Source organism: Nymphaea colorata, unplaced genomic scaffold (assembly GCF_008831285.2).
Source record: "Nymphaea colorata isolate Beijing-Zhang1983 unplaced genomic scaffold, ASM883128v2 scaffold0001, whole genome shotgun sequence".
Taxonomy (NCBI): Eukaryota; Viridiplantae; Streptophyta; class Magnoliopsida; order Nymphaeales; family Nymphaeaceae; genus Nymphaea; species Nymphaea colorata.
In genome coordinates, this window is record NW_022204507.1 from 6,624,911 (window position 1) to 6,641,670 (window position 16,760).

General features: G+C 41.2%; 1 pseudogene; it reads left to right on the forward strand.

The window, feature by feature from the left end:
• The first annotated feature begins 2,418 nt into the window (after positions 1-2,418).
• Positions 2,419-15,341, forward strand: LOC116267890 (selenium-binding protein 1-like; annotated as a pseudogene).
• Positions 15,342-16,760: the final 1,419 nt, after the last annotated feature.

The following is a 16,760-nucleotide window of genomic DNA, read 5'->3' on the forward strand; positions in this document are numbered from 1 at the left end:
CGTAATGAAATATGATATGGAAAACTCAGGAAATGAGACAGAAAAATCAATTTCTTGTTTTTAGCTTATCAGACAGGAAATGCAAAAGGGAGTAAAACACATGGGAAAAAGTGTTGTCTGAGTGCGAGTGCAATAAAAGAAAACACTAAAATAAAATATTCACATTCACTTACTATAAAGAAACTTCATTTAAAGAGAAAGATCCATCTCAATTCAACATTAGCCTGTCTTGTTAAACTAGTTAGAAGCTAGCATCAACATAAATCCAAGTATAATACATAAATGAACTTACCTGAGGCCAATGTCCAATTGAAATGATTAAAAAAAACAAAAATAGATTAAGAAGGAGAAAGTGAAGCACGGCACAGGAAAGTACTTGATCTGCAGAAAATCAATTAATTTTAGGACGAAAGTGACTATAAGAGACAATAAAAGAAAAAACTTCAGATCGTAACAAGGGACTCATTGTTCATCTATCAAAAGGGAGGAGCAGACACAAAACTCACCATTGGCTCCTTCACATGTAAAGTTCTGCAAACATACTTCCTTATACAACTTATCTCTCGAAGAATCCAATCCCAGGGGACCCGGTCACACAATTGCTTATATTATCGTAGAAGTTGGGGAAGGCTCAAACTAATAATGAAGCAACAAAATGAAATGCACGGGAACTACATAAATGCAATGAAATAGTTTAGAACTTAACACACTACCTTGTCTATATACACAAAAGTATTCTTCTTGACTGTTATATATGTTGGCATATTTAACATCGGCTTACATATATAAGAGAGAGAGATTAAGTTGGGGCTTATACATGAGAGAGAGAGAGAGGGAGAGAGAGGGAGGGAGTGAAGGGCTTGAATATCCCTTGTGCATATCCTTCATCATTTTCTGCACAGCCATTCGAGTTTCTCTTAGTCCAACATGAATCCATTTCGTTGTCGTTATGAAATTTATGTTTTTTCTTGTGAAGAACACATTTTAAATTGATTTTCCTTGATGTTTTGATATAGTTCGAGATGCGTGAAAGTTTGATTTAAAATTGAAATTTCTTCTTGCCTTCTTAGTTGTAGTTTAGTATAGTGGGGACATGGTTTAGAGTAGTGCTCGTGGTTCAAAATGCCATGCTTGTTTGAGTCCTAGTTAATGTAGTTGTAGTTTGATTGTTAACTATCGTGCTCTCTTCATTGAGCTTGTGATTCTATTTAAATGCATGTATGTTAGTTGCACGTCATGGATATACCTAGGTATATAAGGATGCATGTGTACATTGGAGTTGTAGTCATCTATATTTGCCGCTACTCCTTCTACATCGGTATCTTCACTTTGTTTTGTTTCTCACTTCAAGCCTCTTATTTATTGAAAAGGCTAGCCCTTTCTCTTTTGAGTGCCTAGAACACTTGAATACGCTTTTTTTGTGGAGGAGACTCTACCTGTCTTCATAATTATTGATGGTGCAGTAGAAGAAGGAGGCAATAGGATTATCTATAAAGATTTGATCCCTGATTCTGCATGCATTGTATTTCCTCATTAAAATTGGTAGCCAATTGAAGGGGGTTGGGAAGAAAGGAATTAGGGGCATTTTTATCACCTCTTCCTATGCATCAATGTATAGTGCCATTTTTGAAGTTGAAAGTTCATCTACAAGCCAACATGAGCCATTAATCAGTATTTGTGTGACATGATGATGATATCATGCAGAAAACCATGCATCCATGCATGCATGGTGGTGAAGCAATGGTGCTTGCAGGTCTGGTAAGACTTCGATTGTGTGATGATGCTGTCACCCCTTTCATGTCTTGTTTCAAGCATGCATATCGAAGAGGATTTTTTATTAGGATGTATTATTATTTTCTGCAAATAGATGAACATCAATAGGATTGACAATTCAACACCTTGTGTTAGCATTCTCGAGATTGAGGTGCCTAATATTTAACTGCATTTTGAGTACTATGTTGCAGACAGAAAAATATGGAAGGAGAGAACAAACAGTGCATCACTCTGGTCATCCATCTGAAGTGATACATAGTCTACGAGCCTTCAAAGATGAAACATCGGTGGCTCCATTGGACCATGGAGTTTTATGATCCTCATTTGCAATTTGAAGTGTTTACATTTCAAATCAAGTGGAAAAAGATTTTGACTTACTATTTTGTGCAAAACTTTGGTTTCTCTTTATGCTTGCTCATCCTTTTGATGGCCATTTATTCTTTAGTTCCTTAAATTGGTCAGCTTTCTTTTCCTCTATTTTAGTGACTTCTTAAGCAAGTCCATACAATATTGCCCATTATAGTGAATATTGGAAAGAGTTTGATCCCAAGGGGTTACACATCACTCTTTGGAGTATAAGATTGTAGTGCGACTTCTTCGAATTCAGATGGTCTCATCCAAGTGTTTTCCCCATTCTCCGGCAAGATGATGCCAGCTCTGGCCAGCGAAGTTGTCTTCACGATTTGGAGTGGCAATAGGGTTTGGGAAGATCAGGCGATCATCAAGTGGCTGAAGCATGATGCTCATGTGCTGCTGCAAGGCCACGACATGGTCAAAGGTGAGTCACATTTTTGTTCTTGATGAGACACTTGTTCAAACGATCTTTGCATGTTGCTGAATTGCCTCGTGGCCTTGGAGTTGGATGAGGATCGACTATGCATCTTGTGTGTGTGAGTGATTGTCTATGCACATTCTTTTGTTGTTTAGATTTGGTTAGTTGCTGTTGTGTACTGAATTATAATCTTCTGTTGCTTTTCAGGATTAGTAGATTATTTGGAAAACTTTAGATAGGGATTTGCATTTGAGTTTGTATAATTAAACTTTTTCATTTTTTTTTTCATTTTTTTATTGCAGATAGTTGAATTTGGCATTCTTCATATATTTCTGCAATGTATTCTTGACATACTTTTAAAAATTAAAGTTATTCAACTGCTGGTTGCTGGTCCTCTCAAGTATTGGTGCAAGAGAAGCAAAGTTGATGTGCTGGTTTCCAACTTAGCCACATGGAATGACGATGCTGTTTCAAGTTCTTTAGAGAGTGTTAGCTATTGGGTTGAGGGCTTGCCATTTGTTCACTCATTGAGTGGTTACTGAAAATTTATTTGGCAACTAGCCCCACAAGAACACCTGTGAGGTTCTATGAGAGTACATTTGAAGATGTAAATTGCAAAGAGCTACCAGGTTTGTCTTTTTCTCTCATATGCAAATCAGTGGAAGAGTTAGAAAGTTGAGCCACAGGGGCCACTGTCTTGTCATTTAGTAAAATATAAAATGTTGTTGCATGTAAGATTTTCCTGAAATAGAAGAAGTGGTTTCTTCTTTTGAGGAAGAAAATGCTATTTTTATCTATTATGAACAAGGCAGTAATGTTGTACCATAATATTCAATGGAAATGTTATTTTGTGCTATTCTATTTTTCTAAAATCCAATTCATTCTAAAAATTCACAGCTTTTTCATTACCTTATATTGCTTTCTTTATATTTATAAAGCTATTCTAAAAAGTTTGAAAAGCTCATTCAGTTTATTTACCAGAATTTTTTAAAATGTGGTTTTAAATGACAATGTTTATCCTTATGTCTTTCAGAACATGCATGAACAAGGTGTTCTTGCTTTCAACATTCTGAAAATGGCAATCAAACACTTTTAAATGCAATGGAGAACCATGGGAGGACTAGACCTGTTAAATTTAATGGGGCCCTCTAGAAAGAAGCCAGCCGCCATGGCCGTGCCTTACAAAGACAACATCATGAGAAAAAATCATAGATTTGAAAGGGAGAAGGAGGGCTTAAAGCCAAAAGAAGGAAAAGGTCTAGATTTCTGTCTTCTTCATCGCCGACGAATATTTGTACTTGCTTGTCACCACATCTCCTTTTCCTACCCTGATTTCAGGAAGCTGCACTTAAAGTCTCTTCTTGCAATACAGTAGAAACAGGTTTGATTGTTTTTCCCTCTTCTTCTTTAAATTGGAAAAACATGTTGCCTGTCCTAAACAAAAGAAAGAGATGCTGCTCAATGTGAATATTCTTTTGATTAAATTCAATTTTCTGCAATGGAATATGCTTTCTTTGGTTTTTGTGGCAACTTCAGAGGCATCAAGCAGTTGGATGCACGAAGCCCAAACTTCTTTTTTTTCTTCCTTATGTTATTTTTTCTTCCACCTTAGTTTAAATAACTCTCTGTGAGTGTCTTGTGAGGAGCACATGCCTTCATGTTGACTCATTATACTTCAACTTGAAGGTCTTGAAGTACAATGGCTCATCACTAATAGAATTCATGTGGCGATGGTAAAATGAAAAAGTGGGGAAGTCGGCCTCAGAGGAGTTCGACTTTTTTTTTTCTCTTCTCAGTGCGGTAATCTCATACGCCATCGGTCTCGGATCAGCCACAATAAATTAAGTAAAAAAATACATTTTTTTATTATCTTGTTGCAACATTTCCACCTCGTTGCCAATACAAGATTATTCCAGTAAGCATTTTATAAGAATAATATTTTGTGTATTGTTGGGTTACGTTTTCAAAATACATGACGTAAAAGTTAACATAACATAATGTCAACAATTAGACGTTAGACATGATTACACATTGTGTTTTTAAACAATAATGTAAAGGTTTTGAAATACATTTTACAAGCACACAATGTTCCTCTTATCAAACACACTCCTATTCATTTTATTCTCTTAGCTATCGTTGCCTAATGGGTCAATATCTATGAAAACAACAACAGTAACAACCTGATTTGATATCCCAACTAAACTAAACCTGATTATTTCAGTCTCAACCAGTCTGGGTCCTATGTGTGTGTGTGTGTGCAACACAATGGTTCAAGCCGGTTGAAGATCGTGGCATAATGTCAAGTCTTTCATATATATGGGGAAGAAAAAGGATGCCAAGGCATGCTTTGTTGGAATAATATATCTTCCCACTGTCTTAATCCTCGTGAAAAAAAACGAGGAAAAAAATAAGGAAATATAGTAAAGAAAAAGAAAAGATCCCTAGGACAAAAGCATCGATATGTCAAATTTTCTAACTTGGCCACAGCAAGGTCTATTCCATACAGCTCACACAAATTCGTTTTGGCCTTTTCACACATGATCACAGCTACAAATAAGGCCTCCAAAGGAGGAAGAACACCATTAATCTCGACATCGCCCATGGAAGAAACCAGGCAGCTCCTCTTCTTCCTGGTCTCTGCTTCTGTCCTTCTCCATGGGGCTTCAAGTAAAGCGCCAAAGGTAGGTATACTTGATATGATACTCTATGATTAGTAGTTAAAATTTATTGACCTCTTCTTAGTTGTTACTATCTGTTAATAATGATAATTATATTGATAAAGTTCTTGTGATAAAAGACCATCGAATTAGATTTCATAGAATTGTTGGGCGTAATTGAGCATTTCCAAAACCAAATAAATTTTGAGTCCAGTTTTTCCATGAATTTAAGAGTTTACCAAGAATTAGATTGCTTTTTTCCTATGTTCTATTTTTCTTTTCCAAAGAAATTGTAGATATTTTGGTATCCAACCTTTAGCTTATTGGGTGTATCTCCAAGCTAGGCACATGTTGTGTACATGGGAAGTACGTTGAGTAGCAGCAACGAAGTTGAAGGAGAAAATTATGAGGAAGCAAACCACTTGAAGTTATTGTCATCCGTTATTCCATGGCAAGAAATTCACTTGTAACTGTTTCATTAACTTGAGAAAGGAATCACTTAATCTATGATTTTATTGTACAGTGGGGGCAGTGCGCGGGTGTCATTAATTCATGTGTATAAGCACTGCCTAGAGGATTTGCTACCACGCTCACAACAAAAGAGGCGGACACATTGTCCAGTGTAGAGAAGGCCCAATCTGTTAAGTATGTCGAGCTATATGTTTGAATGATTGAGAAGAAGGCATGACGCGGACCTTTTGTCTCAAACATACTCTTGCCATTCAAACACAGGGGAAGGCATTTGGACAACCTTCAAAGAACATATGAAATTAAAGTGCACAACCTTTTGTCTCACTTGGGGTGGTGCCACATAGCTTTCACCAGCATTCGACTGTGCAATAAATGCTTCAAGGGGTGTAGTTTAACCAGGTAGCATGGTGGTTTACACTCAAAAGATCTAAGTTTGAGTCTCATGTTCTAGGTGTTACGCCTCTAGGCCACAAATGGTGGCAAGTGCAATGATGCAGACCTTCCTACAGGCAGGCCAAGAACCAGGGCCAGCATGGCCAAGCGAGGCCAAGAGAGCCGAGCACCTTCGGCCAGGTTTGCGGCCAGCATAATGGAAAGCGTAGATGGGCTAAAGGAATCTAACGCGGAACTTGAAGTTGACGCAGTGGGCTGTGTGGGCGGAGCATCATCAGCGGAGTGTAGGCAGCGGGCTGAAGACTTCAAGGCTGAGCAGGCACGGGAACTAGACCCAGATCCGGTTATAGCGAGTTCGAACCCTAAGTCTAGTCCAGACCCGGTCGAATTAGGCAGCTTATATGGCTTAACCCGCGAGAGAGAAGCCAAACTCACTGAACTTCTGAGAAATCTTGTCTCGATTTCCCTTTCATGCATTTACTTAAAGTCGAGTCCTTTATTTCAGCAAGTGTCTCGGTTCATGTGTTAGAACTGGCTTTATTTCAAGTACTTGAACTCTTTTGTAAGTTTTTTTTCAATATAGAAGTTGGGCTTTTCGTGTGAATTGGCTCTTGCCTCTCTCTTCCTCTCATCGTTTGCCACGGTGACTGGAATCCCAAGGCTCCAACCCGTGACTCTGGTTGAAGCAAAACAGGTTTGGAGACGACCTTTGAGGCCACCGGAAATCCTCTTAGAGCGTCTTCATCCTACGCACAAATTCCCCGGAACAAGTTAGAGGCTGGAAAACGATATCGGGAAGGCTTGACAGAAATTGACTCATGGCTCTAGTCGACTAGTAATCAAGCAACGACTCCGGCTGCTAGAGATTAAGGGACTTCTGGTTCCTTCCACCTTGAGCAGAGCTTAAGACAGGTTAAGATCGGCCCAAGTAAGCATCTTAATCTCTGTCAAAATCAGAGAAAGAGACGACGGAAAGGTAGATCGCAGCCTAGTCTATCGGACTGATTGTCAAGGTGAGAATCCGAAGGTTCATCGGAATCCATTGGTAGAAGGCCAGTCAGATTTCTGTGAATTAGATGGTGAATCAACCTGAGAATTCTGTCCTTGGCAGCAGCAAGTCACTCCACATCAATTCGAGAATTGCTGTCTAGAAAGGAGATGGATTTTCCCCAAGAGCCGACCCTTAACCAACAACATCGCTCGCTCTGCTTGGCGGAAACCAAGCAGTGCCTGGGCAGAAGTTGCTGGCAAAATCTGAAGCAACCAAGGGCAAATTTCACTCTCTCATTCACCCCAGCATAATCACCCAGATCTTAGCAACATCCCCACCAAGTTTCAGGCGAATCCGACAAGCCATCGCGAAGAACTCGCTCCCGGTCGGAAATCTGTGTGCTACTGCCGGAGTAACCAATCATTGTTACTTTTCCGATCAGTTTTCGGTCCAGCCCGATCATTTCAGTGGATTCCCGATTTGCCCATGGTCAGTTTGATTCATTACTAGAGTTCGAATTAATTGGCAAGGATATTCCCATCAAGAGGGAACTAAATTGAGTTAAGGAGAGGGCGCATGCTGCACCTGTTACACGTCGCTGCCTCCTCTTGAGCCCCCGTCTTAAAAAATGGGAGTTACAAATTCCTCCACCAAGTGTCTCTTCAGCCGTTCACCTCCACTCGCACCATCATCAGCCATCATTGAGGAGTTAAGGTACGTATTCAATTTCCTTAGCTAGGGAGACCCTTCTCCAACCTCTTAGCCTCTTCACCACTCATAACCGACCCTTTCCACTTCACGCAAGCCTTAATCAACCTCCACCTCATGCTAACTCCTCCTCCTTGTCATTACTAGCCTTCACCCATCATTAGTGAACCACTCCCCTCGCATGTCTCTTGACTTAAACCTCTGAGCCTAACTGATCCTAATCATTAGTGCCATCTTCTCTCATGTAGCTCTCCACCTTCTCTCTAAGTCATAACCAATTCTCTTAGCAATTAACCTCGATCTCACGTCTAGAGCAAGCACACTCCACTACCAAACCACTTCCAACTAGACCTAACCCACTTCACCTAAACCGAGACTACCTTAACCTATACCAAGCTCACCTCCTTGTTTCGAGCTCAGCTTGTCCCCTTGGAGTCTAACTAGTTAGGTTCCCTCTCCAAGGATTGGTCGTGTGCATCTCAGTTCACCACCTACACTTCATCGGAGAACCTCTTCTTGCATCCTCCATTGTTGCACCCTTCCACCAAACATAGTCATAAGCACCAAGGCGACCTCGGCCAGGCGGCCGAGCCCCTGCCTCCATTCGGGCACCTCTCCATTACGTTCCTGTCTCTCTTGGCCGTCTAAGGCCTGCAGCAACCACAATCCATCCATCAGGTGTAGCAGGCAGCCCGAGTGCCATCCCCTTCCATTGCCAGGACACTCCGTGTCTCTCGGCCAGCTTCCACGAGTCCACAAGCCGTCCTAGGCCAAGCGGGCCTAGCCTTCGTTCCACCTCCTTCCAGAGATATCCGAGAGTGGCTTTGCCACTAGTTTTCTCTCGCATCTATTGTTGTTTAAGTCGATCTCTCATCGGCTAGGTAACTTCTCAACATCCTATAGATCAGGGTTACTGGTGTAATTGTTTTCTAAACAAGGCTCTAGACAATTGCTACTGTCGGTAGTCCTTCCAAGGCACCTTGTCAAGGTCACGGCTGTGGGTAGCTAGACCACCAAAGGGAAAGGGCATGGTTTGGCCGTTCTAGGGATTGTATGAATGGTTTGTGAATGAATGTTGAGTGAGTTGTGAGAGTTAAATTTGTATCGCTCACGTTTGTACAAGCCTTGATCCCTTTGTGTTGTAGTAGGATTTAAACCATGGGTCTGGGAAAACACACTTGTATCTTTTACCCAGCGTACTATTAAGCTAAGGTTGTTGTCCGGTGGGGATATAATTTGTAAATATAATTTTCTTAAGTTTGGACTTTAGGCTCCCATGAGCTGATTCTGGACTTGGGATCTATTCTTAGTCGTAGAAATCACTAGCCGGGTCTAGGTTCCCACCAGTTGCTATCAGAGCACACTTGCGGCATCCAATGGTAGATTTCAGTTTGATTTTCTGATTGTAGCAGAGGATTTTTCAGTTTGGTAGTAGGTTATGTCAGATTTCAGTTGAGTTTAGGATGTATACTCTCGGATTTCATAGCAGGTTGTGTCAGAATAGCAGCCGTCTGAAGAAAAGTGAGAACAGTTCAGACCAATCAAACAAGTAAATCAGGCAAGTTTCTGGCGATCTGTGAGCGAGCATCCTACCCACCTGTTCGTAAATATTTTGAACACATTCTGTCCAAATTTTGTGAGAAACGGAGTTCATTTGGCGCAGCAAATGTTTAATTACATATTCAGCAGCCAGTGTATTACAATTTCTAAAAGACCAGAAACTACGCCGGATTCTGGTGGTCGAGTTTAGGCTTGTTGGAAGCATCTACTTCTCCGGTGTCTCTAGTTACAATTTCTTATTTTTTGGAGTTACGGTTGAAAAGTTATGATTTTTTGAGTGGACCCCTGTCGCTGGAAGTTTCCTGCGTGGCTGAAGAACGGGCGAAGAGCTTGACAACCGAGGTCTAGGCATGACTTTCTATGCAGATCGACTTAGATTGGGGAGGAATTAGAAACTGAACTTGGTGCCATTGGATTCCCTAGCATGTCTAGTATTTTTCAGCCAAGTTTCATGATTTTTATAGTTCTTGACGTGAAGTTATTGAATTTACAAGCCGCACTGGTTTTCTAAAGAATTTCCAGCAACCAGCACAATAACAAGTGGTTTCCTCTTCAGTCGTTAGCGGTAGCAGCAGTTCGTTGATTATAGGATCAGTCGTGCTACAGGACTAAGAGCAGAACTTTCAGTGGGGAAGAAAGCCAAACCCACTGTCCATGATTCTCCTGAGCAAGAAGTTGAGACTTCCAGCCGAGAAGAACAAGTAGAATCCAACTTACCCAATATGGAATCCTTACACCAAGGCCGAGTGAATTCCTTTGAGTCCAACATGAACCAAATACGTCATGAACTACATGAGTACAAGAAGTCCCTTAGTAAACTTGATGAATGGGACCTGATGAAGCAGATGATGGACTCCTTGATTACTGGCCAAAACACTTTGATGAAAAGAATGGAACAATTTGACCGAACCACACAAGGCCCTCCTCGGAATCAAGACAAAGGCAAGGCGCCAATGAATAACCAGTTTGTCCCACCTTTTTTCGACAGTTTTAACCAATTTGAGCATTTCGAACATAATGGCGATAAGGGTTTGGCTCAGCTGGTGAGAGCCTTCGACATATATGCTATAGGGTGATTTTCCTAGTTGAGGACAGCTCCTACGCCAATGTCACAAGCATCCATTTCAATAGTGAAAGGTTTGCTAAAATCAGGCAAGGTGAGAACGGGTGCCGAGTGCCGACTTCAATTTCTCAAATGTCTCTCTTGCTTTGTCTAACCAAGTGAATGATCCTTTCTTAGTCATTTGGGTTAATGGGGTGGCTATGAGCCTGTTGCCTTTAATGAATCTTCTATAATAGCTGGTTGACCCAAGAAATCCACAGAGACTCCTTAAATCTTTTGGCAAAGGCCAGTTGTTCATGGCCTCTAACTTTTTGGGGTTCGTTTTCACCCCTTATGCTGACACTATGTGCCCAAGGTATCCTATGGAGGGTTGGCCGAAACTGCATTTCGATCTCTTAGCATAAAAATGGTGTTCCCTCAGGATTTGTAAGGTCATGGCCAAATGGGCAGCATGTTGCTCTATTGACTGGCTATAAACGAGAATGTCATCAAAGAATACCAAGATGAAGTTTCTAAGATACCATCTGAAAACATCATTCATGCACCTCTGGAATGTGGCGGGTGCATTGGTTAAGCCAAAAGGCATCACCAAGAACTCATAATGTCCATCATGAGTTCTAAAAGCCATTTTTGGAATGTCTTCATCGTGCATTCTAATCTGGTGGTAGACTGCCCGTAGGTCTATTTTGGAAAACACAGAGGCACCGGTTAACTCATCTAGAAGTTCATCGAGTACCGGTATTGGGTGCCGGTCCTTCACGGTTGCCTCATTTAGCGCTCTATAGTCCATGCAGAAGCGCCATGTATTATCTTTCTTTTTAACTAATTGGACTGGCGAGGAGAAAGGACTGCAGCTAGGGCATATGATACCACCCTCTACCATCTCCTTAACCAATCTTTCAATTTCTGCTTTTTGGTGATGACCATAACGATATGGCCGAACATTGATAGGTTTGGCACCCTGATTCATGATGATTCTATGGTCATAAGCTCGACATGGAGGAAGACCCTTCGGTTCCTCAAAGAGATCTGAAAACTGTTCAAGCACGTGTTGAACCATGGCTGGTATATTTTCTTGTTGCTCATCTTTGGCTGGTATGTCCGTGCATAGTAACAACACAAAACGCTGCGACTAGTGCCCTAAGTGCTGCCTTTGGTACAACGTTGGTGTTTGCTACCATTAGGGTGACCTTTTGGTCGCCTCCCTCATTAGCAAAAGACATACTCATGTCTTTGAAATTCCAAGAGATGTCCTCTAGAGTCTCTAGCCATTGTACCCCCAATACCACATCGACACCACCAATGGGGAGTACTGAAAGATCAACAATGAATGGCACCTTTCGCATGCATAGCTGGACACCTTTACACTTTTGCGTACATACGAGTTTGGACCCATCTCCTACCATGACTGAGATTGGTTGTTGTTCTTCTAGTGGGCACCCAACTGCTTAAGCTGCCTCTTCACTAACGAAATTGTGTGTAGCACCCGAGTCTAGGTGTACTACTACTTTATGCTTTCCAATCTTACCAACAACTCTCATGGCATTCGGTCTTTTTGGGTCTGTCAAGGCATGACATGTCCCTTCAATAATCTCAGATGCACTTGTATCAGTCTTGGCCTCATTCGGACTAGGTGGATTTGTGTCTTGGCTAGGCTCTTCTTCTTCTTCATCACTTTCATCAATGACTTAAAAAACTTGAAGATTTTTGCACTTGTGAGTACGACTCCATGGTTCCTTACAGTTGAAGCATTGATTGTTTTTGATCATTTGTTCCCTCTCTTGCCTAGTTATGTAAGTGGTAGGCACTCGGTCTCTGTAGAGGGGTTTTTGATTTTCTCTTTTGTAGGGCACAGGTTTTGTTGGGGGTAAATCTTTGTATTTGTTTGGCTCGTTGCCTTTGTAAGGTTTCCTTAGAGCATTCTTGCATCTATTTCTCTCTTCTACTGCTCGAGCTTCGGCGAAACATTCTACCAAATCAGTGTACTTTCTTCATTCTACACTTATCTTGACCTCCTCTTTGATGCCGCCAATGTAGGCACCGATTAGTGACTTGGTGGTCCAATCAACCATAGATGAAAGACTTTTGGATTTGCTTTGGTACTTTCGAATTGAGGACGTTTGTACCAAATCTTTGAACTCTATGTCAAAGTCTGTGTATGCTGAATCTCTTAATCGTGTTTGTAAACCCTCACTAAAATTTTCCCAAGTGATATTTGGTTGATGGCGTTTGAACCATTGATACCATTTCATAGCTTCTCTGTCGAAGTTGAGGATTGTGGTTGTAACCCATTCGTTTTCAGGCACACTACGACAATCAAAATATTCTTCTACCTTGAAGAGCCAATCCTTGGCATCTACCCCTGTAAAACGTGGAAAATCAATCTTAACGGCTGGGGTTCTTCTTCTTGGCTGAGTTTGGTTGCGTCTGCCTTTAAAGGGTTCTCCATCAACAAACACAATATCCTCATCTTCCTCACTTTCTTCCTTGCCCTGGTTCTTCCTAAATTGCTGGTTTTAGGGTGCTTGTTGTTGGCTGCTGGAGCCGAACCTAAAATGGAACTCAGGCCCTTGTTGGTGTCCCTTTGCTTCGTTGGCCTTTGGGTTGGCTGGTGCCATTATGTCCGAAATGCTCAAATTGGTTAAAACTGCGGAAAAAGGTGGGACAAAAGTGTTCTACAATGATATAATTGAACTTGTTGAATCTGGTGGATTTCTTAGTGTGCAATTTCTGGTCACTACTATTTATTCTTGTTTTAGGTGGTAAACATGATGGATGGAAAAGTGGATGACTTGAAGCTTCTTTCGATCATATTAATGCAAGCTTTCTATAATGGGCATATTGAAGAAAAAAAAATGTGAGTTTACATTATGCAGTTTCTGGATTCATAGATGTCCAAAACATTTGTAGGTTATGCAAATAGATGGAGGTCCTTAGTTGCACTTCCTTTCTTGTGCTTATAATTTTCTAAAATTTTTCTCTGTTCTTTTTCTACATGCAGCTTACTGCTTTGGATATTTGAAGGATATATTTGGTTTAAACAAATCTAAAGATGAAAGGATTATGCTTGAAGTTTTCTCTGAATTCTACCTTAGACAGCTTTCAAAAGCATTTTCTCAAGGAGAATTGGAGAGAGCAACTAGCAAAGGAACTTTCCTTTGCAGTGAACTGCATTCTGATCCATTTCTTTCATCTGAACATTCCTCCATGTATTTTTGTAAGCGCATCTTTTGTAATTTTAGAATTGCAGGTCAGCCCAATCCCCATGTTTATATCGGGGGATTCAGAGAAGATGATGTACATGCATAACATGCATACAGTGAGACGTAAGTATTCTCTTTCCATGTTCAAAATGTACCATGGCTTGGAACCTCAGCGATAATACATTCTTGCTTTTTCATAATGTTTTTATCTCAGTATTGGTCATTGAAATTGTCCTCAAAGCTTACAAATTTTCTGAATGAAATCTTTTATGGTCTGCAGCAATTATTTTGATGACATGTTATTTCAATCATGAACTCACTAACACAGTCCTCTGTCATATATGTTCAACAGTTTCTATTTTCCATTGTTTAGAGAAAACAAGCAGGGGACTTGCATTGTGCCAGTATCACTAGTTCTTTCCACACCAAATCTGATCTCTTTCTATAAATTTAAGTGTGACAGGTTGAGCTTTCACATCAGTGAACTGGTTCTGGCAAGTTATTTTTTCTTGTACAAGATTACTTAACACTGCCTCACATGAGCTTAATCACTGTCCTCACTTGATTTTGCTGTGATAAGATACATCTCTTAAGATCACATGGACTTCTTGGAATGAATTTTAGCTTTTATCCCATGCATCTGATGTGGCTTAAGATCACATGGACTTCTTAAGATCTTCATTTGTGTTGAAATCTGGTACTTTTGATCTCCGATATGTATGTTCTGGTTCAGATGGGAGAAACTTGGTAAGTCCTCTATTTGGATATGACTTCTGGTATCAGCCCTGACACAAGACCATGATTAGTTCATCATGGGGAGCACCAAAATATTTTACAGAAGGGTTCAGTCTCCAACATGTAGAAGATGGTCGTTATGAAGACATCTACATGTATACAGGTGGCTCGATGTTGAACTAAAACAGACTGGACATTGGTAACTCAGATCTCCTACCTTTGGAGGTCAGTGTGACTGTGTCAAATATCGTCGCCCTGAAAAGTGCACCCTATGCTTGATATGATCATCTATTGTAGTGGCTATTACTTATGACTATTTTGATACTATCCTGTAGATTCTATACAGGTTACGTTGGGTCTGCATTAAGCAGCAACATGATTAGGTTTTTCCAAAGTCCAAGTGGATCGTGGAGCCATGAGGTACCATTTGCTTATGTTCACATTACTGTATGTGTGCATATGTGAGAGAGTACTAGAGAGAGAGAGGGTCCTAAATTGCTTGTTTGTTTCTTCTATGTTGCAATATCTGTGACACCTTTTGGAATTGGATTATGCCCGACATGCCTGGACTTATAACTGATTTCGTTATGTCACTGGTTGATCGCTTCCTTTACTTCTCAAACTGGCTGCATCGTGATGTCAGGCAATACAACATTGAGGACCCTTCAAAGCCTGTTTTGACTAGACAACTATAGGTTGGTGGACTCATTCAGAAGGGAAGCCAGATAGTTGCAGTAAAAGTGTGTGTTTTAGTCATTGTTGTTCTTACCTTTTCTTGCTTTCCTCAGGAAAACAGACTCAGAGGTGGGCCACAAATGATCCGGTTGAGCTTGGACGGTAAGAGATTGTAGGTGACTAACTCACTCTTTAGCACATGGGATCAGCAATTCTATCCAGAGATCTTGGAGGAGGGCTCACATATGCTGCAGATTGACATGGACACAGAGAAGGGTGAATTGAAGCTGAATCCAGCTTATTTGTAGATTTTGGGCTTGAACCTGATGGTCCTATTTAGGGTTGACTTCGTGGTCGTTTGAGAATAAATGAGATGAGAACGGAAATAAGATGTGTATTCAAACAAGAGTGCCCATTATGTTGAAGTACCACATGGGAATTGCTCAAGAAGCACAACGCCTTGGGTTGTTGGATTAATTTGGAGAATTCAAAGAGGTGGCATAACATCGTAGATAAGTTTTTAAATACAAAAGTAGATGTCTTTGTCGCATGTTCTCCCTCCGTCGCATGTTCTCCCACCTTCACGGATGAAAAATGTTTCCCATCAAAGAAATGACGGTGAAAATTTTTCCCCAATTCTTTTTTTTATCCCACACCATCCTAGAAAGAGGACAAAAAGATGGATTGGGTTGCGGGCCACTTGAGTATAGAGTCAAGAACGGAATGCAGCAAAACTAGGCCATCCATATCAAGGTATAGTGGACAAGGCTCGAACTGTCCAACCCCACCAAAGCACAGATTGAATCCTCTATGGTTACAGCAGGTTCTAACTAGAGGAAAGATCAGTGTTCTGGGATGAGGCTAAGACTCACTTATAAAATGGCAGTGGCCCGGAGGGCAGTGGAGAACAGGCAAACGACCGAGGGTGAGAGAGAGAGAGAGAAGAGGAGTTTGGGGGGAAAAAGGATGAGGAAGACTTACGAGCAAAAAAGAAGCAACACAAAATAGTGTTGGGTGGGTGAGCCTCTATTTGTGTGTGAAATGTGTAAGAGGGTGTTACGTGCCTGCATGACGTTTGCTGCATATGAGATGCCAAGGTGTAACGGGAATCAATGACAACGATGAGGGAGACGATGGCACTAAACGAGCAAAGGCCAGCCAAAGCACCGGCAGCCGTGGCAGCGGTGGTGGCAGACGTAGGAGGAGGAGGAAGAGACATACATGAGTTAGACTCTTGAAGAGACATACACGAGTTAGACTCTTGAAACCATCTGCTTCTCCCCTCTTTTCTCGCTCCGCTGGATGATTGATCAAGAAGTTTGCGGTTTTCCTTTTTCTAGTCTTGGTGTTGTTACGTGTTTTAGTTCGCCCTACAAATACTCTTCGCGGGCTCAGAGTTTGTTCTGGTTAATTGTTGTTTTCAGTTGGAGGAGATGGCCGCGCCTTCCTCTTTCTCGAAGATCTGCTTCAACCCGAAGTGTGGTGCCTCGTCATCGGAGAGGTGGTGGAAAGGAAGGAGATTAAGGTCCGATGACGTGGCCGAGCTCTGTGGCCACTACGAGTATGTTCTTTTTCCTCTGTTTTGTTCTTTTTTCGTCTGGTTGTTGCCCGGCTAGGAGATCAGCATAAAGAAGATATCTTTGTCGTTCTTGAAACAGTTTTTTACATCCTCGTTAGGACAATTAAGTTGATGGACGCACAATTAAAATGATGGATGCTGAAATTTTTTGTGTATAAAATTTCCTTGGGGTACAAAGGA